The 23,427-nt window shown below is 39.9% G+C and overlaps 1 protein-coding gene and 1 long non-coding RNA gene across 3 annotated transcripts in view; one reads left to right on the forward strand and one right to left on the reverse strand.

The window, feature by feature from the left end:
• Positions 1-23,427, reverse strand: part of Prkg1 (protein kinase cGMP-dependent 1) — a 1,233,235-nt gene that overhangs the window by 853,689 nt on the left and 356,119 nt on the right. The window lies entirely within an intron of this gene.
• The window catches only part of LOC120097454 (uncharacterized), a 63,292-nt gene that overhangs the window by 11,434 nt on the left and 28,431 nt on the right, over positions 1-23,427 (forward strand). The window contains exons 2-3 of the long non-coding RNA XR_005494862.2: positions 12,188-12,277; positions 13,738-13,767. This is a non-coding gene — a long non-coding RNA (uncharacterized LOC120097454). The remainder of the gene's footprint in view (positions 1-12,187; positions 12,278-13,737; positions 13,768-23,427) is intronic.

Here is a 23,427-nt window from a genome sequence, read left to right on the forward strand (position 1 = left end):
GAGGCAAGCTATACCCTAGAAGAAGCAAGAAACTAATTGTCTTGGCAACAAAACAAAGAGAATGAAAGCACACAAACATAACCTCACATCCAAATATGAATATAAAGGGAAACAATAATCACTATTCCTTAATATCTCTCAATATCAATGGCCTCAACTCCCCAATAAAAAGACATAGATTAACAAACTGGATACGCAACGAGGACCCTGCATTCTGCTGCCTACAGGAAACACACCTCAGAGACAAAGACAGACACTACCTCAGAGTGAAAGGCTGGAAAACAACTTTCCAAGCAAATGGTCAGAAGAAGCAAGCTGGAGTAGCCATTCTAATATCAAATAAAATCAATTTCCAACTAAAAGTCATCAAAAAAGATAAGGAAGGACACTTCATATTCATCAAAGGAAAAATCCACCAAGATGAACTCTCAATCCTAAATATCTATGCCCCAAATAGAAGGGCACCTACATACGTAAAAGAAACCTTACTAAAGCTCAAAACACACATTGCACCTCACACAATAATAGTGGGAGATTTCAACACCCCACTCTCATCAATGGACAGATCATGGAAACAGAAATTAAACAGTGATGTCGACAGACTAAGAGAAGTCATGAGCCAAATGGACTTAACGGATATTTATAGAACATTCTATCCTAAAGCAAAAGGATATACCTTCTTCTCAGCTCCTCATGGTACTTTCTCCAAAATTGACCATATAATTGGTCAAAAAACGGGCCTCAACAGGTACAGAAAGATAGAAATAATCCCATGCGTGCTATCGGACCACCACGGCCTAAAACTGGTCTTCAATAACAATAAGGGAAGAATGCCCACATATACGTGGAAATTGAACAATGCTCTACTCAATGATAACCTGGTCAAGGAAGAAATAAAGAAAGAAATTAAAAACTTTTTAGAATTTAATGAAAATGAAGATACAACATACTCAAACTTATGGGACACAATGAAAGCTGTGCTAAGAGGAAAACTCATAGCGCTGAGTGCCTGCAGAAAGAAACAGGAAAGAGCATATGTCAGCAGCTTGACAGCACACCTAAAAGCTCTAGAACAAAAAGAAGCAAATACACCCAGGAGGAGTAGAAGGCAGGAAATAATCAAACTCAGAGCTGAAATCAACCAAGTAGAAACAAAAAGGACCATAGAAAGAATCAACAGGACCAAAAGTTGGTTCTTTGAGAAAATCAACAAGATAGATAAACCCTTAGCCAGACTAACGAGAGGACACAGAGAGTGCGTCCAAATTAACAAAATCAGAAATGAAAAGGGAGACATAACTACAGATTCAGAGGAAATTCAAAAAATCATCAGATCTTACTATAAAAACCTATATTCAACAAAATTTGAAAATCTTCAGGAAATGGACAATTTCCTAGACAGATACCAGGTATCAAAGTTAAATCAGGAACAGATAAACCAGTTAAACAACCCCATAACTCCTAAGGAAATAGAAGCAGTCATTAAAGGTCTCCCAACCAAAAAGAGCCCAGGTCCAGATGGGTTTAGTGCAGAATTCTATCAAACCTTCATAGAAGACCTCATACCAATATTATCCAAACTATTCCACAAAATTGAAACAGATGGAGCCCTACCGAATTCCTTCTACGAATCTACAATTACTCTTATACCTAAACCACACAAAGACACAACAAAGAAAGAGAACTTCAGACCAATTTCCCTTATGAATATCGACGCAAAAATACTCAATAAAATTCTGGCAAACCGAATTCAAGAGCACATCAAAACAATCATCCACCATGATCAAGTAGGCTTCATCCCAGGCATGCAGGGATGGTTTAATATACGGAAAACCATCAACGTGATCCATTATATAAACAAACTGAAAGAACAGAACCACATGATCATTTCATTAGATGCTGAGAAAGCATTTGACAAAATTCAACACCCCTTCATGATAAAAGTCCTGGAAAGAATAGGAATTCAAGGCCCATACCTAAACATAGTAAAAGCCATATACAGCAAACCAGTTGCTAACATTAAACTAAATGGAGAGAAACTTGAAGCAATCCCACTAAAATCAGGGACTAGACAAGGCTGCCCACTCTCTCCCTACTTATTCAATATAGTTCTTGAAGTTCTAGCCAGAGCAATCAGACAACAAAAGGAGATCAAAGGGATACAGATCGGAAAAGAAGAGGTCAAAATATCACTATTTGCAGATGATATGATAGTATATTTAAGTGATCCCAAAAGTTCCACCAGAGAACTACTAAAGCTGATAAACAACTTCAGCAAAGTGGCTGGGTATAAAATTAACTCAAATAAATCAGTTGCCTTCCTCTATACAAAAGAGAAACAAGCCGAGAAAGAAATTAGGGAAACGACACCCTTCATAATAGACCCAAATAATATAAAGTACCTCGGTGTGACTTTAACCAAGCAAGTAAAAGATCTGTACAATAAGAACTTCAAGACACTGAAGAAAGAAATTGAAGAGGACCTCAGAAGATGGAAAGATCTCCCATGCTCATGGATTGGCAGGATTAATATAGTAAAAATGGCCATTTTACCAAAAGCAATCTACAGATTCAATGCAATCCCCATCAAAATACCAATCCAATTCTTCAAAGAGTTAGACAGAACAATTTGCAAATTCATCTGGAATAACAAAAAACCCAGGATAGCTAAAGCTATCCTCAACAATAAAAGGACTTCAGGGGGAATCACTATCCCTGAACTCAAGCAGTATTACAGAGCAATAGTGATAAAAACTGCATGGTATTGGTACAGAGACAGACAGATAGACCAATGGAATAGAATTGAAGACCCAGAAATGAACCCACACACCTATGGTCACTTGATTTTTGACAAAGGAGCCAAAACCATCCAATGGAAAAAAGATAGCATTTTCAGCAAATGGTGCTGGTTCAACTGGAGGGCAATATGTAGAAGAATGCAGATCGATCCATGCTTATCACCCTGTACAAAGCTTAAGTCGAAGTGGATCAAGGACCTCCACATCAAACCAGACACACTCAAACTAATAGAAGAAAAACTAGGGAAGCATCTGGAACACATGGGCACTGGAAAAAATTTCCTGAACAAAACACCAATGGCTTATGCTCTAAGATCAAGAATTGACAAATGGGATCTCATAAAACTGCAAAGCTTCTGTAAGGCAAAGGACACTGTGGTTAGGACAAAACGGCAACCAACAGATTGGGAAAAGATCTTTACCAACCCTACAACAGATAGAGGCCTTATATCCAAAATATACAAAGAACTCAAGAAGTTAGACCGCAGGGAAACAAATAACCCTATTAAAAAATGGGGTTCAGAGCTAAACAAAGAATTCACAGCTGAGGAATGCCGAATGGCTGAGAAACACCTAAAGAAATGTTCAACATCTTTAGTCATAAGGGAAATGCAAATCAAAACAACCCTGAGATTTCACCTCACACCAGTGCGATTGGCTAAGATCAAAAACTCAGGTGACAGCAGATGCTGGCGAGGTTGTGGAGAAAGAGGAACACTCCTCCATTGTTGGTGGGATTTGCAGACTGGTAAAACCATTCTGGAAATCAGTCTGGAGGTTCCTCAGAAAATTGGACATTGAACTGCCTGAGGATCCAGCTATACCTCTCTTGGGCATATACCCAAAAGATGCCTCAACATATAAAAGAGACACGTGCTCCACTATGTTCATCGCAGCCTTATTTATAATAGCCAGAAAATGGAAAGAACCCAGATGCCCTTCAACAGAGGAATGGATACAGAAAATGTGGTACATCTACACAATGGAATACTACTCAGCTATCAAAAACAACGAGTTTATGAAATTCGTAGGCAAATGGTTGGAACTGGAAAATATCATCCTGAGTGAACTAACCCAATCACAGAAAGACATACATGGTATGCACTCATTGATAAGTGGCTATTAGCCCAAATGCTTGAATTACCCTAGATCCCTAGAACAAACGAAACTCAAGACGGATGATCAAAATGTGAATGCTTCACTCCTTCTTTAAATGAGGAAAAAGAATACCCTTGGCAGGGAAGGGAGAGGCAAAGATTAAAACAGAGACTGAAGGAACACCCATTCAGAGCCTGTCCCACATTTGGCCCATACATATACAGCCACCCAATTGGACTAGATGGATGAAGCAAAGAAGTGCAGACCGACAGGAGCCGGATGTAGATCGCTCCTGAGAGACACAGCCAGAATACAGCAAATACAGAGGCGAATGCCAGCAGCAAACCACTGAACTGAGAATAGGTCCCCTATTGAAGGAATCAGAGAAAGAACTGGAAGAGCTTGAAGGGGCTCGAGACCCCAAAAGTACAACAATGCCAAGCAACCAGAGCTTCCAGGAACTAAGCCACTACCTAAAGACTATACATGGACTGACCCTGGACTCTGACCCCATAGGTAGCAATGAATATCCTAGTAAGAGCACCAGTGGAAGGGGAAGCCCTGGGTCCTGCTAAGACTGAACCCCCAGTGAACTAGTCTGTGGGGGGAGGGCGGCAATGGTGGGAGGGTTGGGAGGGGAACACCCATAAGGAAGGGGAGGGGGGAGGGGGATGTTTGCCCGGAAACCGGGAAAGGGAATAACACTCGAAATGTATATAAGAAATACTCAAGTTAATAAAAAAAAAAAAAACATTTCCTGAAAAATATCTCCCTAATAATTTCATAGGAAAACACATTTACATAATATCTTGGGTATACTGGATTGTGTCTATCTTTAAAACTAACTTTAGCTGAATAGTTAATTTTAATGATGCTTCTGGAAAGCCAAATTTATATTTACAATTCATATTTTATTTCAATTGATCATGTAGAGGTGTCACGTAAAGGTGCCACATAAGATATGAGAAGAAACAGAATGCCTAAACTCAACCTTTCTCTGTCTCTGTCTCTTTCTACCACTGAGCTAAATCCCCAACCCCTTGCTAATCCATATTATTATTATTTTATCATATTTTTTATCCTAATACTCTTTAGGAACAGACACATGGGTCTCTTATTCTGGAAAGAAATAAGGGGGGGGGGAGATAGTCTCACTGAAAACCCTTCCCCAAAATAGTTTAACCAAACTCCAATACAGAAATAAAGATAGATTTATTCACCTGACAGTATTTACATCTTACAGAAAAGGGGAGGTACCATTATTAACTAGGAATAATGACCTTGTAAGAAAAACTGTCTTCTAGGGGCTCCAGAAAGAGCAGTCTAGCAGGGAGCAATGACGGCAAAGATCAACTACAGTTGTAGTCATCCTGTGACTCACTCTTGCTCGCCGTGTTCTGCTCATCCGACCACTCTGACCTTGCTATTTCATATGGTACTGAGAAATTACTCACCTCATCATTGAAATGACAACCACCATAACGCAGCAGCCCTTCTGCGCCCGAGTGGCCTCAGCTGGCTTGTGAGGGAGTCAGTATTAGAAGAAAAGGGTGGACCACAAACCTTGGGCTTGATTGCTCTTCAGTCTATTCCGCTCTGGTTGTGCTTCGTCGTTTTAGTGCACATAAATGTCTCCAGGGCACATGGGTATTTTCCATTGACATTTTTATTCTTCTCAAACAAATGGAGAGAGTACAGCAGATGGAACATATGGTCCAGAAATTTCCTGAAGAAACTGACCCAGAACTCTATTCAGAGGAAATGATGAGCAGTTTCATGGGTTGGCATAAGATGGAGAGCTACCCAGTCAGACAGATGATGAATAAACTCCATCAGAGTGGGTCGGCAACCAAGAGACCAGCATTCCTGCTATGGCTGGTGATGAAGGTTGTGAAGATTCAGGGACTTTCCATCTCTTCAACACCTTATCATCAAATAATGGGTTGCCCAATTCATAGCTCTTGTCCGCTGTGTCCATTCTGGCGCACAACATAGACGAGGTACCTCCTACTACCACTGGATGTTTGCATCAGCTCCACATGCTCAAATCGGGTCTCGAATGTGAAGGTGTTAGGAGGCAGGTCCTTTAGTAGTTGGTTGGGTGTGAAGGCAAGAATAGTGCCTCAGAGCATCGTAACAGAGGGCCAGAGAGCTGCTCTGACCCTTTCCCAGGAACAGGATGTAGTATGAAGATATCATCAGTGAACCATGAAATGGGCATTAGCCGGACACCGAATCTGTTAACTTTGATTTCCCGGACTGCAGAACTTCCAGGAGGAAGAGTCTCTATTGTTTATAAGCCACCTCATCTATAATTTTCTTTCATTCATTATAAGGTTCTAGGTATCATTATGGCATTTTCAAATATGGTATATTTTGTTAGATTCTCCTTGTACATCTTCTCCCTCCAACCCATCTTGTGAGCTTCCCCCACCCTATCTTCTGCTTCTATGCCATATGTATTCTTACATCTTCTTTCTACTAAGTCTGAGAACTTCTTTTTACCACCTCTAGATCACCTTTCTAGTTTTTTAGGTTTTATCCACATTTATACCCAGTGACATACACAAATGTTTAAGCCAGGCTTTACATAGTAGAGAGACTGTGTAGTTTCATCTTCCTATGTTTATGTCGTCTTGCTTAATGTTATATTTTCCAAATCATCCTGTTTCTTACAACATTTCCTTTTCCTTACGGTGAATACAGTTCTGTTGTGCATATGCACTAGCTTTCATTCTCTATTCATGTGTTCTTAGCTATCAGGCTGAGGTTGTTTCCTTGCTATTGTGAGGAGTATAGCAATAAACAAGTATCTCTGTGGTCAGATATAAAGTATGTAGATATAAGCCCAGGAGTGGTATGGCTCTGTTCCATGGTACTTTTAGTTTCGGTTTTTAAAGGAAAGCACCATGGTGACTTCTGTGCCCCACCGACAGTGAACTGGGTTTCTTCTCTTTCCCCTGTTTCCATAGCACTTACTGTCTTGCTTTTATATGACAGCAATTCTAACTGGGATGAGTTGGAATCTCATATAAGTTTTGATTTTCCTGATGGCCAAAGATAATCAACAGTTTAAAAATATTTACTGGAACTCTGTGTTTCTTCCTTTGAAAACAATGTTTAATCCATTGATCCAACTATTGATAGACAGTTGTATGTCATGCCCATAGATTTGCACTGTTAATACTGTGAAAATAGCTACATATACCAAAAGAAATTTATGGATTTCATCTCATTCAGAATTCCAATGGTAGTCTTCATTGACTTTGAGAAAAATTACAATGATTCAAAAGACCACAGATAGTAAAAGCAATCCCAAGCAGAAACTATACTGCTGGAGACACCACGATGTGTGGCCTCAAACTATACTATAGTGGTATAGTGACAAAGAAAGCAGTGATACACATAGATGTACAAGTACATCTGTGTTCAGATATAAAGTCCTTTGAGTATAAGTCCATGAATTGTGCAGCTCTGTTATATAGAACTTTTAGTTTCAAGTTTTTGAGAAAGCACCACAGTGTTCTTACTGTTGCTTACATCAGTTGACACACCTATGACCAGTAAACAGGGGCTTCCTCACATATAGACAAGAGGAACATAAGAGAGAACCCAAAGCAAACCCATGAAGAAATGGATAACTGCTTTTTAACAAAGGTAATCTAAAATACATTGGATATAACAGAACCCCTTAATAAACCATGCTGGCAAAACCGATACCCATCAGTAGAACAATGAGATTAGATTCCTACTTCTCACCTTGAGCAAGTGAGTTCAAAGTAGATCAAAAAGCTTAATTAAAAACAGGAAAATACTAAAGGAGAGAGAGCACTTTAAGATACAGGTATAAGTAATAACTTTCTTAATAGAACCCCAACGGCATATGAAATCATCACAAGAATCAGGAAATTTTATTACAAGTAATTTAAGAGCTTCTGTACATCAGAGGAAACCTAGCAGGTTGAACAAACATCCTACTGAAGGGGGTAAAATCTTTGCCAGCTATACCTCATATCACACACACACACACACACACACACACACACACACACACACACACATATGTATACATATACATATACCTATGAACTCAGTCAACTGCAGATCTAAACAATTCAACAAGCAATTTTGCCTGGAAGAAATACATACAATTTTATTTGCTATTATGACTATACTGGCTAATTTTGTGTGTCAACTTAACACAAGTTGGAGTTATCACAGAAAATGGAGCGTCAGTTGTGGAAATGCCTTCATGAGTCCCAGCTGTAAGGCATTTTCTCAACTAGTTGTCAAGGTGGGAAGACCCAGCCAATTGTGGGGGTGCTGTTCCTGGGCTGGTGGTCTTGGTTTCTATAAGAAAGCAAGTTGAGAGAGCCAGGAGAAGCAAGCCAGTAAGTAACATCCCTCCATGGCCTCTGCATCAGCTCCTGCCTCCTGACCTCCTTGAGTTCCAGTCCTGACTTCCTTTGGTGATGAACAGCAATGTGGAAGTGTAAGCTGAATAAACCCTTTCCTCCCCAACTTGCTTCTTGGTCATGATGTTTATACAGGAATAGAAACCCTGACTAAGACAACCACATAGACCAGGTTCTCAAGCTTCTTAATGTTGTGACCATCTAATACAGTTCTTCATGTTATAGTGACCCACAACCATAAAATTCTATTCTTTTCTGTTTCAGAGCTGCAATTTTGTTATGGTCATGAATTGTGATGTAAATATCTGTGTTTTCTGATTGTCTTTGGGGGGAGGTGTCATGAATGACAGGTTGAAAACCACTGACTTAAATCATACCTTGTCTCAACTATATAGAAATTTAATACCTTTACATTGTGTTGGGTATCATAAGTAATCTAGAAATTATTTAAGTATGCAGGAGGGTATAAAGAAGCTACACATAGTTGCACAAGGGACTTGAGGATCCTAGGATTTTGGTATCCAGGAGAGGTTCCTGGAATGAACTATGGGTATTGAGGGATGGTTGTAGGTCAGACAAAGGCATTTTAAAAAAAATTATACTTAGCAGAGACCTTAGGATTCTTGTATTCAAAAAAGTAGCCTTTGCTTAGTTTAGATATTAAGAGGTCAAATATCAAACAAATGAGATCAACAATCAAAGTAAGGCGGCAGATAGAACAAGAGAGGAAAAAGTAGTATGCTACTAAAAAAGATTCTCATCTAGTTTTCATCATGCTATTTTCTCTGTACACAGAAAGATGGAGCTCCCAGCATTAACTGTTTGTACCTACACATTTTTAGATCCTCCCTCTGAGACCCATACACTTCATAACTACATGCGGCTACTAAGCGCTCTTTCAGATGAGGTGCCCTGTTGCCCTTTTGGAGATCTTAATGTTTTCTTTTAAAGCCCCTCTGACTGCTAGGTGAGATAAGGAGCCATAAGTGAGTGGTGTGCAGCGTCGCTCCCTTACAGCCTCCCTTGTAAAAATCTGTGGAGCTGAAAATGCTTTCTTCTTACTTGTCTGACAGCATGAGGAAAAAAGAGTCATTGCTACCAGGTAGCATTGCTTAAAGAAAGCATAAGTCCAGTAAAACAAAACAATGACCCCTAACTGGGCTTCTTGGATAGGAATGAAGGAATTTTCAGTTTGCTGTCTAAGGCTATTAGACTAATTACTTAGTGAAGGAGTGACCCAGAATCCACCAACCTGCATCACAGCATTCCGTTCTGTCATGGAGATGGGGCTGTAAACTACAACATGTGCTCTTAGCTCTATAAATAATAAGTCTCCATAAAAGGAGTGGAAATGTGTTTATGAGCACTTATTGCAATAATGAGAGACTTGATTTGGAATCAAAAAACAAACGAAGACACTTTGGAGAAAGCTTTCATACAAATGCTGAAGGAATTACTTTTTGTGATTCCGTCTTGTCCATCTAAGTGTATGGATCCTACATATGTCACTGGGACATAGAAAATGCATCTGAACTCACACGTCTGAACATTGAGTGTCTTTGTTCTAAAAATCTGAGGAACAACGAGTACCTCAAGTTTGTTTACATTGAAGTAACAGTGAATTTGAAGATAACTGTGTCTGTGTATTGGCACTTTATCTGTCTTAATTATTCATACAAAGAACACACACGTCGAAGCCTGTCAGCGGTAGAGAAGCTGTCTCCAGGAAGAAGAGACTCAACACGTGGTCTCACGGCTTTAAAGCTAGTCTTGACAAAAACATTGCTTTGTGAAGAGCAAACTCATTATGGGTGATGATTCTAGAAGACGGTAGTGTCTGCTTGGATTTCAAAAGGGATTGAATATCCTCCTATAGGCAAGCACAGATGGACTCCACTTTCCTTTAGGAAAACTAGAAGACAGACTTTCCAAGGACAATGCCATGTTTCTATGTTCTCGGTAGCTTGTGTAGCCAGCTCAGAGATGACTTTAACAGGACTAACAGAGAAATCATGTCATAAGAAAAGAGGAGGAGGACGAGAGGAGGAGGAGGAGGAGGAGGAGGAGGAAGAGGAGGAGGAGGAGGAGGAGGAGGAGGAGGAGGAGGAGGAGGAGGAGGAGGAGGAGGAGGAGGAGGAGGAGGAGAGAAAAGAAAAAGAAAAAGTGAAATCCTTCAGGAACCTGACAAAATACAAACATTGGTGTTCATGAAAGCACACTCTAGGAATAAAATGAAGAGCAGATCAAACAATCTTTTTCCTTAAGTATAAATGGGGTCACCTGTTAAGGTTCAGAATTTGAACGACAGGGCATTTTTAAACCAACACGTGGAGAGAAAAATGTCTTATTTGGTGTCTTCTACGAACACTGTTTTTTTTTTTTTTTCCTGTGGTTATAGAGAAAGTAAGTATAAAGCAAGCGAGGAAGCTTGGAAATATGATTATCCGAGATAAACTCAGGTGGACACTTGGTGGTGGCTTGATACAATGAATGGATAAACTATGTACCTAAAAGGGACCAAAGAATGGCCCAAGGCGAACCTTTGAAATCCCCATTTGAATCATCCCTCAGAATCTGGTTTCGATTCAGATTCTGGTTCATCAGGCCTCTGATTAGGCTGTGGCTGCACCTTTCTAACAAGTCCAACATGATAGTCACGCTCAGAGTCCTCTTGCCATACTTTAAAGGAAATAAGAGGAGAGAATGAAAGTGACGGGGAGGGGCCTGCAGAATAAATTAAGTGATTTACAGGTATGTGTAACGAAACTCACCACACAGAGAGATGGGTGTGTCAAGTATCAAGGTAGGAGCTGTAAACAGCATCAGGTTGATTTTGTCCACATGATAATCTCCAGTGACTGTTTTCTGATTATAATCTCATTTTTCTTGCATGCTTTCCTCTAGAGGAAGCCATGCAGGTTGGTCAGCAATCCCAGCAGGTTGGAAAGAGCCTGGGCTTTGAGTAGGAGTTAGGAGTTAGTTGATACAGTTTTGTTACTAAGTAGGGGAACAGGAGCAGAATGGAAACAAGCTATCAACAAGGGGTGTCTAATAATGGTGAGCTTTGTATGTGCCAGATACTGTGCTCAGTTTCTAAGCATAGCAAATCAATCTTAGGAGTTGAGGCTGTCACCCCTGTGTTACAGCTGAGGAAAACTTGAGGCTTCGGGGTTGTGTCAGGAGACTGAGAACCCATTACTGTCTGGCTCTAAATCTGTTTCACTTTACTTTGTTTGTTTGTTTGTTTGTTTGTTTTGGCTGACACATGTATCCCAGTAGGGAAAAGATTTTCTGTTATAATAGTTACTCAGGTTGACTCTGTAAGTTATTTGTATGTGTTATTACAGAAAGCTACTCGATGTGCTGACATTGTTTGTTTGGTGCATTTGGGTACCATGAATCTGACTCCAGGAGTCTTTCTAACACATAATATTGATTTTTTTGAATCTAAAAAGCTGAAGGCTAAACTCTTGATCATGATAAATCCATCCAGGGAGTTGACTGGATCACTTACTTTTCAAATCCAGCTCAGATAAACACTGTTTCTGACACGTGAACACCCCCAAACCACGGATGGCTCTATCCATTGGCTCTTTAAGAAACCTTTGTACTTAATCTGCTAATTGGATATGGTCTAGATAGTTTCATTATATGAATTTAAGATTTTCCCCTAGCTCTTCACACCATTACCTCTAGGACAACAGTCCCATTTCTACTACATGTACCACAGAAAGTGACTGTGACGAAATATGAACTTTCAATATCATTAAGCACATGGTTCTATGGATGTAATAAGCGGCCTAGCTTACACGCTAGTAAAGATCATCTCAGGAATATCAATGCTAATGGCCTCCTGTGATTTCATGTTCCTCACAGATGCTGTGTGCCAAAAGTAGATACTTGGAAACTGAAGACTAGGAGTTCCTTATGGAGCACACACTTGACTATGGGAGAGACGGATAAAAGGTAATGGACAAGCTAGGTGAGTGTTCAGTTACAAAGACAGCAAGTAGCTCATTTTAAGCAAAATAATCAGAATACAGAATATTCAGCTGGAAGTAAGTTTCAGTATGGATGGTGTGTCCCCCCGGCCATCTAATACAAAAAATGGCAGTGACTTTAATCTAATTCTCATGCTGAGAAGGAAGATGTGCCCTGCCAGTTCTCAGCCCAACCCAAGAAAACAAAGGTTAATAGTTTCCTGTCATTCTTGTAATCAGATGCAACTTTTTGCCTTGGCATTTTCTAAAAGGATTTCTTCTCAAATTTCCATTTTCACAGAACACAATTATTTGATTTATTTTGATTACTCTTTATGTAGTATGCATATTCTGATACCCTAGAGAAATGTGTAACTTTTAATTACAAGCATCTTGCCCCTGATAATAAAAAAAAAAACAAAACAACCACAAACAAAACCATTTATGTTGGCATTATCAGAGCTGAGGGAGGCAGAGGGCATCACATAATCATGGGATTTACATGCCTTGACCTTTATGAACATAGCACAGTGAGCAGAGACAAGTTCAGAAGGCCCATGGCTCCCATCCCTATCCCCCAAAAGGCCTCTGATGGCACAGCTGGAGAAGAATAGTTCTCTGGTGATGAGCTAAATTAATGAAGATCAGAGTAGTAGTTAGACAATGGTGCAATAAAACCTACGTCGATTCGATTGGGACTGGGGGCAATTCCTGGTACCAACTGACCCATCTCCTCTCTACCGATCTCATTTTCTCCTTCTTGTCCTCTTCTGATGCATTTTTTTTTGCATTTTTCCTTGTGAATCAACTTGACTTAGTTCTATGAAGAGATGACTCAGTTGTTGGTCATGTAGCCTTATTCCTGCAATATCAAAATGTATACAGATAATTCTTGCTGTCCATGGGAGATTGCTTCCAGAACTCTACGGATATCTAAATGCACTGTTGTTTGGATACTTTATTTAAATGGGTACAGCACTTTCATTATGGCATAATTATATATCATATCTTCCTATTTATTTTAACTCATGACTAATTACTTACATTATCTAACACAGTATAAACACTATGGAATTTGTTGTTACATAATGTTGCTTAGAGAATATTGAGAAGAGAAAAAAGTCTGCATATTTGGCACAGAAATACTTTACAAATAAATATCATAAATATTTTTGATTTTTAGTGCTTTGGATCCATAGTTTCTGACAATTCACAGATAATAGGGGATCACGATGTGATCTTCGTAGACTCCAGGGGGATAACCAGAGAGAAGAGGTGGAAAAGCAGTCAAATGTACTAGTGCAAACAGTTAGGACGATGGCTTACTGATCGGCACAGATTTACCACATGTAGCCATTCCACTTTGACAGGGTGCTAGGAATCTTTTGATCAGTCTTTAATTGTCCCTGGGACTGAGTTTCTCCTCCTCTCTTTTTTCCCCAACAGCTGGAAACACAAGCATGTGCCACCACACCTGTAAGTATCTGAATTAGCCAAGCCTAAGGTGTGCCCACCTCAAAAGGTACAGGATGGATGAGAGCGCACAGGGGGTCCCTACTGAGTTACATTAATTTGGAATGGCTTAGGTCAAAATTCATCTTTCAAGAGAACCAACAGATGGAGGACAGAGCTGAGTCGTGGGGTGCCTGCCTCATATATGCAAGCCTCAGTGTGTGCCCCAAACCAGGACCTCACTCTGCAGAAAAGAACCAATGCTGGGCAATGTGCAGAAACTTGAATTTGAGAAGTACCTGTATAGTCATAATCATATATCAGGTGAATTGTTAAACTAGAGAATCCCAAACTATTTCTACTTCAGCAACACACACACACACACACACACACACCCCTTAAGGTCCTCATTATAGAACTGACGTCTTTTAATAATTTAAAGAAAAATGTTTCAAATAAATCTCACATGTAATTCAGTCTGTGACACAGACTATGGCTTGGGAAATAGGCTGGTGTTTGATGTCCTTTCTGTTGTTGTGTGTGTGTATGGATGTGCACCAGTGAAGTGATGTTTAGGCAAGAATTAACATAGAGCAAGTTGGTGTTTTTATATTTCTGTGGCAAAGAGCATATTCCTGTGGCTATGCCATTGAACAAAATTATATAAGATAATATAGGTGAAACCCATACAGCAGACTATGTCATGCACAGGAGGTTGGTGATACTAGCCTTGCCGATTCACTTACAATGCAGAAACACTACTCCAGGACCCTGCCATCTTTGATACCATGTATTTCTCAAAGAGAAAATAATCTATATGCTTTCAAATGCCACACCCCAGAATTAAATTTACTTATTATCTTTGTGCAATATTTTTATTGGTATAGCAAATGCATTAAAGGAAGTACCCTTAGACATCTTGTAGCTTCAATGACAAATTTTCCTTTAACGTCCTTTAGTTGATAGTTTTACTGAGCTATATAACTCGTTCTTCACTAGTATGTTCAAAAGGAAAGGTTCCTGAGTGGTTAGTCATTTTGCTAGACAAGGCAGAAGGACTTGGTCAGAAACAATATGTACCTGCATGCTCCCAGCATTCCTGGAAATATATCCCTGGTTTGGAATCATGAGGACTGGACAGGCATATGTAGATGGCTCAGTAGTTGGTCACTAAACAACAACACTAATTTAGAACTTGTAGGTCAGTGATGGCAGCTATCTCTAAATCTGAAATATGATCCCGAGAGAGCTCAGAGTCCTACAGTTGCTGGTAGGAGGGTAATAACCATGGGCTCCAGTTCTCTGTAGGGAACTGTACAGCTCAGAAGTGATCTCTTAAACTGTTTATTTAGGTCTGCCTTCTGGGTAGCCTTCAATACCCTTGATAACTATCATTGGCAAATGAGAACTGAGCAAACAGAAAAAGCCAGGATTTTACCTTACTTGTCCTGAGTTGACTGAGTTACCTAGAGGCAAAGCAAGAATTCAGAAAGAGTTCTGTCTCTAGTACAATGTTCTCCTTACATCCTCTGATTATATTTAAAATGACTGCTACTGAACATTTCACTCCCTGTGTTGGAGGCTGATGCATCCCTGATATATTTTGTATCTTTATTTATAGAATTGGAAAGCCCACATGCATAAGCATACTTGTGTGAGGCAACAAACACAGAAGGCAGGCAAAATCAAAACTGGGTTTCTGTTCCACAGGCCTGGGGCTGCATAATAGTGAATTCTAGCTGGCTCTCCTAGCTTGTGCTTAATGCTGTGCCCCAGTGGCACCGCTTTATAACAGGCAGTTTGAAAGGTTTTCTAATGAGCAATCAACCAATCAATAAATAAATCTAAATAATACACACACACACATACACACACACACACACACACACACAGAGACAGAGAGAGAGAGAGAGAGAGAGAGAGAGAGAGAGAGAGAGAGAGAGAGAGACTACCCTTTTCTCAAATAGTATCTTCCCCCATCATAAGTTGTTGTATTTCCCTCAGGACATTCCTGCTACTGCTAAGGACATCTCAAAGACTTAAAAAGCACCCTTGTAGTGAGAGGCAGTGTCCTGAGATGGGGGGTTGCCCTGTATCTTGAAAATTCTACACTAGCTTTCTGGCCTGGAGTCTTGTGTATCTGCACTTAAGAACCACTTATAAACAAGTTATTTTATTCATAGAAAGTACATATTTCTATTCCCTCAGGTCTTTTTAGGTTTTTTACCTCATATACCTACCTCACAGTTCATGCTATTCCGTCTTCCCCCTGTTAAATTCCAGGTCAGAGCTATGATTATTGTCACCCAAGGAAGCTTTACCCAGATGCTAGACTATATTCCGACACAATGGCCAAATCCCAGCATTCCTCTTGTTTGTCTGTCTGTTTGTTTGTTTGTCTGTCTGTTTGGGATCATTTTTTTCTACTTCTTTGAAAGTCAACAATCCCTATTTTTTCCCAAATAAATTTGATTTCAATGAAGTAAATACATTTATATTTCCTTTACTTAACCTGTGACTGTTACTAATGGTCCCAGGTCCTTCCTTCATGAGTCCAAATAACTGGTTAAGTGCTAAGTACCGGTCACATTGCCTCCCAGTACAGAGAGACTTCTAGAACTCCAACTTGCTTTCCCTTGAGAGAACAAGAATAGTGTAATTTAGTGTGGACTGAGAAACGAGGCTGAGGAGGAAAGCAATTAGCCCCTTTAACTTCAAAACTATCAAGAACTAAATTTTAGCTTAAAAATTTAAAATATATAATACTAACTAGAGTAGAATCAGATTTCCAAATAATATTATTTGGAGGAGAAAGTAGGATTTGAATTATAATATATACTAATTCAAAATGAATCTCTTTGACTAAAAATTTTCAATTGCATTTTTATTTACCTAATTTTGGTGGGGTTGGGCATACCACAGCATACATATGGGGATCAGAGGGCAGCTTGCAGGACTCTAGTCTCTGCTTTGCCTGATGGGTCCCCAGGATCTAAGTCAAGTCATCAACCTTGACAACAAGTATCTTTCCCTATTGGACCATCTCACTGCCCATCCCTTTGAAGTCATTAAAATTATAATTATGAATCCCTTCTCTAAAAAGTAAGATACAAAAGGTCTGAAAAACAAAAAATCTTGGTTACTGTCCAATATCAGGGGAGGTTTCAAGATGATCCACTTGAAGATTTATAGATACTTCAACTAAATTAAACCCTGAAAACTTAAGTAATGGTCTCATCACGGCACTTAGTTGGTAGAATGCTTCGTACGCATGTACAAAGCCCTGAGTTTGTTTGCTACCCAATGCCTCATCAGCAAATAGTTAAAACTATGATCCTTCTTCTCCTCATCCTGAGTCACATGCTGGTCTAAGTCCCTCAGATATAGCAAAGTCTCTCCTGCCTCATAAATATGTACTACACCCTCATGCCTCCCCTGAAGTTTCTATTGAATTAAACCCTTTCTCATTTTGATATTTAATTCCTTTATTATTTGGACAATTTCATCTGTGCATATAATATCCTGAGCATACACTCACCTCTCCATCCTCTAGCGTCCTCCTGCTGTCTTCCAACATTGTCCCTCAACAAATCTCTCTCCTTCTGTCACCTCCTTTTGTTTTTGCTTGGCCACGCATGAGAATGGGTGTGGGGCTACCTACTAGAGTGCGGTTGACTCACCAGTGGCTACATCACTAAAGACAATGGCTTCCTCTCCCCTTTGTTAATTCTCCCATAAGTATAGCCTTAGTCAGTTAATAAACTGGATATGCAATAGCACCCCAGTCATGCCCACTTCCTCCATGATTTATCTACCACACCACATTCTATTTGGCAAGAAGTCTTCAATGCATACCAGCAATGGCATCTTGTAGTCCATTCCTTGAATGTTACTTTTTTTTTTTTTCGGAGCTGGGGACCGAACCCAGGGCCTTGTGCTTGCTAGGCAATCGCTCTACCACTGAGCTAAATCCCCAACCCCTTGAATGTTACTTTTAAAGATCATAATTTATTCCAAGATCTGTCAATTAGCAGATGCATCAAGGTAACATATTACTCCATACCATAGAGGAAAATGGGCCTTTTGGATTTTCCTCACGGACAGTCCACCCTTACATTCATGCTGTGCACCACCCCACCAATACCTCAGTGCATTTCTTTTGACCCATAGGCAAGGATCTGCAACTTTCACTACAATAAAAAGCATGTCCTAACCAAGGCGTGTAAACCACTCATCTCAAACTCGTCTTTAGTTCCATCCTGTTTGAAATTGGATGCCAATTTGTTACCTAACATTTTTCTGGAGGAGATTTGAGCATATATTCATTCTTTTTTTAAAAAAAGATTTATTTATTTTATATATAAGCACACTGTAGCTGTCTTCAGACACTCCAGAAGAGGGCATCAGATCTCATCACAGATGGTTGTGAGCTACCATGTGGTTGCTGAGACTTGAACTCAGGACCTCTGGAAGAGCAGTCAGTGCTCTTAACCGCTGAGCCATCTCTCCAGCCCCAATATATTCATTCTGAGACACGGAGCAAACCAAAGAGATGACTTCCACTCAAGTGCAACCAGGTAACTCTGAGTTTACTAGGCTTACTCACTGGATTATTGAAGGGTTATTTACAATAACACAAGTGGATGAAAAACAGCTACATCTCAGAAAGTCTCACCTCAGCAAGGGTGAGGACATCATGAAGTAATAATAGTAATCATAATAATGTTTTCTGTCAACCTCCCATGTCCTACAGACTGAGGATATTCCAAGATCACCCACAGCAGGCACATCAGGGGAGAATAATGGGTAGCATCTTAGGTAAGAATCTGGTGACTCTTAGCCAACCCTGTATCACCTCCTTCTACTTGAATGTTAGCAACCCCACTACTACTACCTTAATAGACACACCTGGATTTTCCTGTTTATTTATTTTCATGACTATGGGACCTAGTACTTTGTAAGTCACCATGAATATCAGTTCTATGATGTCTGATGGCTGTGTCAGATCCAAATAAACCACTTTATTTTTACCACAGGACAAAGCAGATTTCAACATTTCCATTCAGTAAGTCTCAACACCTCTAAGTGATTCTCTTCACTGAGCTTTTAAACCTTTGAGTAACAACTTGTAAAATGACTACTATTGTTTTTCTTTTCTTTATGTTGGCCCATAACCTTTCTGAAACAAGGGTCATATCCCATTTACTACTTAGCCCCAGAATAAAGGTTTTAAATGTCAATCTTTGCCAGTGTGGTCAACTATATTTTCCAAAGACAGCTATGCCAATATATCTAGCAGGACATCTAATCTTATTACAGGAGACATTAATACTGTTCAGACAATACCAATCACTCAAGAGATATCAATGGCTATCCCTATCATTTACTCACTCCTAATGTGAATGAGCATAAGTAGCTGCTTCATTCAATAAAATATGGTGAAAATAATAACCTGTGACCTCAGAAGCTTGGTCATAAAAGGCATAAGAGGAATATTCTTCATCTTTGAAGAAAGGCTTCCCTGGTGGAAAATGGGATTCTTACCCAACAGTAGTAATTTGTCACATGAATGGACTCTGGTGCAAATAGAGCCTCTGTTGTCAGCCAAGCAACTAGATAACTCCTTCCCCAGTCAACATCTGGCTACAAATATATGAACCCTTGCACTAATAAATTCATAAATTCTTGACCCAAAGCAATAATGAGAAGTTGCAAATTCTGTTGCTATTTGAACGTAAAAAGAATTTGCTTAAAAAATAAGGAATATAATGGTGTCATTGTTTCAAAATACAAGACCCAGGAATATCTAGTCTATAAAATAAATTTATTAAGCACAACTGGCAAAAGTTCCTTGCAAATAGCATGGAGTCTGATTTGTTTACCATTTTAACACCTGTTCTAAGAGTTTAAAGACTTTCTTCTATGCAACTTCTTTTCAGACACAGTGGGCATAGAGAAGTATTTGGAGAGACTGTAAATCATTTGTGAGGGTCAATATTGTCCTCATCAACCCTGTCATGAGAGAGAGATGAGCCCCAGCAATCATGCGCATGACTGTTATCCAGCCCTCACATAAACCCTATCAGTTAAAGCTTCATGTGTTTGTCTGTCAATAGCAAGGGTTTGAAGGTGAAGAAAACGATTTCGTCTGTAAAATAACCTTAGAGGATTTTAAGGTGAAAATCAATAATTGCTTTCCTAGTTGAATGTCCATCTTTGACACTGAGCTAACAAGTAGTGGGTGGGGAGCTTTGCCAGAAGGTTTAGGGAATGGTGTACAGTTATTGGCTGCTTCCAGTCTCCTTGTCTGAGTTATGATTGATGAGGCAACCATGCTTCCAACAGATGATGAGTGACCTGAAATAGAATCTGCCTCTTCTTACTAGCCAGTGGGACAGGTTAAACAAACCAACCATGGTCCCTTGGTTATAGACTTTGCAATGAGATTTAAGCCGAGACTGTGTCTTTTGCAGAGTCTCCAGAAAAGGGGTTTCTTTTACCTAAATATTTATTGGGTTACTTGCTACACGTTCTTGATCTTTCATTCCTTATGCCCCATGCCTACTGCTGAGTGAGTGTGTGTGTGTGTGTGTGTGTGTGTGTGTGTGTGTGTGTGTGTGCATGTTTTATATTACTCCACATCATTCCAATGGGCAGCAGTCTGACTGAAAATTTCAGAGGCCTATCTATTTCCTACCACCTTCAGGCACCATATCATAACCTGGGCATGATAATTATTACAGCTGCCTTCCCATAACAATGGCACATACATCATATACAATAGGCTGAGTGCCTGGTACCATAGTAAGAATCATTTTGTGGAATGTGCAGTCTCTATTCAGTGAGAGGAGATAGATGTAACCATAGGTCATGGTCAACTATCATGGGACAGGGCAACCAATAGTCCAGGCACGTGCCTTGGTGGAACAGAAGTCTGGCAACTGTTCTTTGATCTCCCAGCCACACAAGTGCAGGCATGAAGACTTAAGAAGGGCTACATAGGAGAGAAAGACATGTACACATGGATCTAACGTGGAGTAAAAAGTAGTGTTAGTGACTCTTGCACAGCATGCAGGAATTGACTAACGCTGAAGTGGAAGAGGGAAACGTCAGCCAAAGGAGTGACAGATGATCTGAGTTACATTTGAAATCCAGTTAAGCAGCAGAAGAGGCAGGAGAAAGGGAGTGGGGAAGAGAGAAGGCATTCTGTGGTAGAGAAGAAAACAGAGTCAGGAAAACATAGCCTCTTAGCTCTGAGGAATGATTTATGCTGTTTACAGTAGCTTTGCCTGGGCAGACGAGTGTGGCATTGCAGCTTTTATGTAGAAAACACAAGCTGGTTTTCTAACAGGCGTCTTGGAGCATTTTCTTCTGGAGCATAAGTGGTGCATAGGATGATTGTTTCATTCAAGAGAGTGACATTACACACTGTTTGCTATAGAAAGCAGAGTGAGAGGAGAAAAGGAAGAGGAGGAAGAATAGAAGGAGGAGGAATAGGAAAAGGAGAAGGGGAAGAGAAGAGGGAGGAGGAGGAGAAGGAGAAGAAAGAAGAAGAAGAAGAAGAAGAAGAAGAAGAAGAAGAAGAAGAAGAAGAAGAAGAAGAAGAAGAAGAAGAAGAAGAAGAAGAAGAAGCAGCAGCAGCAACAGTAGCAAAATCATCATATCCTCAGCAGCAGCAGCAGCAGCAGCAGCAGCAGCAGAATCAGCAGCAGCAGCAGCAGGAGAGCATGCCTTTACTCTAGCATTAACCCCCTGGTTACTCTACATTTCTTTCCTTCCCTCCTACCTTCCCCTTTATAGTGAACTCTGCTATCAATTCAGTAGTGAAGCTTCAAAATAACGCTACAGAGGAATGTGGTGCATAGCCTCTGCTTAACAACTGGAATTCTTTTCTGGGGAGAAAAGAGGTTATTGTCACAGAGAATACAGGAACCTAAATGTGCAGGTTTATTTTAGCAGGATCTGGCTATAGAAAGAAGTGTTAACATTAGCAGTTCCAGAGCTCAGGGTTTCCCACCCTTTTGTATCCCCTGCAGAATGAGCTTGCAACTCTCTCACTGTGAAAACAGGGTGTTGGGAGGATGCCATTTACAATGTGGATACCCTGTGGCACCCACTCTCTTCTCTGATACTTTCATAAGTAATATTTGTAAAGACCAGTGACACTGTGAATCCTGGGGAGTAGTCTCCTCGGCTTGCAGCTTTAAAAATAAACTCAGGGTTCAGTTTTCTGGCTTTAACAGGGCATTGCTCTTTTAACTAAAATTCTCAGGCTAGGATACCAAGTTGGTTGTATCTATACCGAGCTTACTAGCCTTCTTTTTCAAAAAATGGAGAAGCAACAGTAAAAGATTTTATCTGGTTAGTGTTCCAATGTTGATTTAATTTTGTATCTAGGAAAAGAACTTTGGCATGGTGAAGAAAGGACATTAAGAACCTACAGAATAATCCCGGATGATTGGCACATATTGGATTCCAGATTCTCTGATGCAAAATGTAAAAAGTCAAACTCCAGAGTGTTTAAAGTAATAAAGCCTTCGTGCATGTCACTATCAATTTCTAGACTATCCTAAAAAATGTAAATAAGCTATACAACAGAAGAATTTTTAAATCTTGATTTTCCTCTGAAGTATAAAGAGAAATAAAATTATAAAAATCAGAGATGTCCTTCATTTTCACATATACTGTGTTCCAGGCACCATGCTAAACACTTTACCAAGTGTACTACTTTTAAACAATCGCAGGTGGTACAGATAGGCACATATGTGATTAAAAGAAAACTAAGGCTTAGTTACATTGCAAACCTGCCCAGGTAGTGAAGTGGCTAAGAAGTGGGTGAGTTGTATCTCACAAACCCATGTTGTGCTAAAGACTGCGTAGACACATTTTGCTTAGACGTTTGCTAGCCATGCTCAGAAGCAGGATCCCTTGAGCTTTCAAATTCCAAGACTAAAGTACCAATGGAAAGATGCTTCATCAGTTCCACTGATAACTGTGACCAAAACAAACAAGTCCAAACAGCTCACTAACACCATCACCCAACAAAGATTTTGCTTTATTCAAAATGAATGGTCCACCAGCTCTTCCTTTACACAGCCCAGGACTGGCTCTCTTTTCCTTATGCAAAGACCTGGAAATAAAACATCTTTGATCAGGTACACACTCTGATTATTCACTATCTCAAAGTGACATCTGAGAGATTAAAATTATATAACCCGCAGACTAAATTGAGGCATCTATTCAACTAGAAACTGGGCATGATGATAGACTCATCTGAATTAGAAAATCTAGTGATTTTTAAGTTTGACATACTGCACCATTTGGCTTTAATCATGGATGTCAGAAAGAATTTTGATTTCAATTAATTGATTAGGAATATAGATTAGAATGGGAGATACTTAACATCTCATCCAAGTTTTAAAGATAAAACTCACCCACCCCCCAGCTCTCATCCATATTTGCCTCATGTTTCCTATCGTCAGCATTCCCTTATTATCTATGCAAATGAGTTTGCATACGTGTGCCTTAATGGCTTCCTCCCTAAGTCAGTTCTTTCTTGCTGACAGTGTGAGATGTGTCTGAGGTCAAGTGAGTCTGATTGCCTTGATTCATACCACCAACTTGCTTCCATGTGGGGAAGCCAGAGCTCTCAGTCAGTCCGTCCCCCGAGCTTCTGTGCCCGCA

The sequence above is a fragment of the Rattus norvegicus genome, chromosome 1 (genome assembly GCF_036323735.1).
Source record: "Rattus norvegicus strain BN/NHsdMcwi chromosome 1, GRCr8, whole genome shotgun sequence".
In the NCBI taxonomy this organism is placed as follows: domain Eukaryota; kingdom Metazoa; phylum Chordata; class Mammalia; order Rodentia; family Muridae; genus Rattus; species Rattus norvegicus.